This window comes from Equus quagga, unplaced genomic scaffold (genome assembly GCF_021613505.1).
Source record: "Equus quagga isolate Etosha38 unplaced genomic scaffold, UCLA_HA_Equagga_1.0 79233_RagTag, whole genome shotgun sequence".
In the NCBI taxonomy this organism is placed as follows: Eukaryota; Metazoa; Chordata; class Mammalia; order Perissodactyla; family Equidae; genus Equus; species Equus quagga.
Window position 1 is genome coordinate 3,499 of NW_025803257.1, and position 1,235 is coordinate 4,733.

The 1,235-nt window shown below is 42.3% G+C and overlaps 1 pseudogene; it reads right to left on the bottom strand.

The window, feature by feature from the left end:
• Nucleotides 1-261: 261 nt before the first annotated feature.
• Nucleotides 262-1,227, bottom strand: LOC124234474 (olfactory receptor 2G6-like; annotated as a pseudogene).
• Nucleotides 1,228-1,235: the final 8 nt, after the last annotated feature.

Below are 1,235 nucleotides of genomic sequence, written 5' to 3' on the forward strand. Positions count from 1 at the left end.
AGGTTTACCAGACAGACTAGCACTCCAGGGTTAAATAATCTCTGCATAAAATTTGATGGTGCAGTTGAGGAAGAGCAAAGAGTTTTCTGTAGATAGAGCATAGAGTCTTTGAATTCATGAGAAGGATGTTTGGGACAAAAGAAACACTATTGCAGCTTATGTTAGCTTCTTATAGAGTTCTATGTCTTTTACTTCTCCTTATGGCATTGTACAAGAGAATAATACTTTGAACAACTGTCTATGAGCTAAGAATAGCCTACTTCAGGTTGTACCTACAGCTGATATCTTTTCTGAACCAAGATCATTCCCCTTTACCAGTGTCCTCAAGGCCCCTTTCACATCTTTGTTTCTCATAGTGTAGATAACGGGGTTTGAGAGTGTTGTGACTATGGTGTAGAAAAGAGAGACAAAATCTTCCTGGTTTTTGGATCAACATTTGGCTGACTGAAGGTACATATAGATAATGGTCTCATAGAAAATGATGACCACAATCAGGTGGGAGAAACAAGTCCCAAAGGCTTTTAAGCGCCCTGCTGCTGATTTGATCCTCAGCACAGCTTGGGCTATAAAACCATAGGAGGCAAAGATGAGTGACAGAGGAACAATTTAAAAGATGATATTGACCATAAGGAGTACTACCTCATTGAACTTTGTGTCCACACGGGCCAGTCTGCTGAGCACTTGCACCTCACACAAACGTGGTCCAGTTTGTAATGACCACAAAGAGGCAGTTGCACTGTAAGGGAGCACTGAATTAGAGAGGTGATAAGGCCACTGTACTATGCTATGCTGGCCATGGATGCACATAATTGAGGCTGCATAATGATTGCATAGTGCAGAGGACAGCAGACAACAGCATAGCAGTCATATAACATGACTGCCAGGAGAATATACTCAGTAGAACCCAACCTCGTGGCCACATAGAGCTGGGCCACACATACAACATAGCTCATGATCTTCTCTTTCTTATTCATGATAAGCAGCAACGGTGGGGCAACATTGATGGTGCAAGAAATGTCCACACAAGAAAGGTTACTGAGGACAAACTACATCAAAGAGTGGAGTTTTTGGGTCCAAGCAAGACACCAAAATGATGGCAGTCTTCCCCAGAAGCTTCAAGACATCAAAGAGCAAAATTAAGACAAAAGGGATCCTCTTTAGCTGGGACTGATCTGAAAATCCCAGGAGAAGAAATCCCTCTTCAGAACTGTTGTTGTTTACCTCCATTTTCCTGC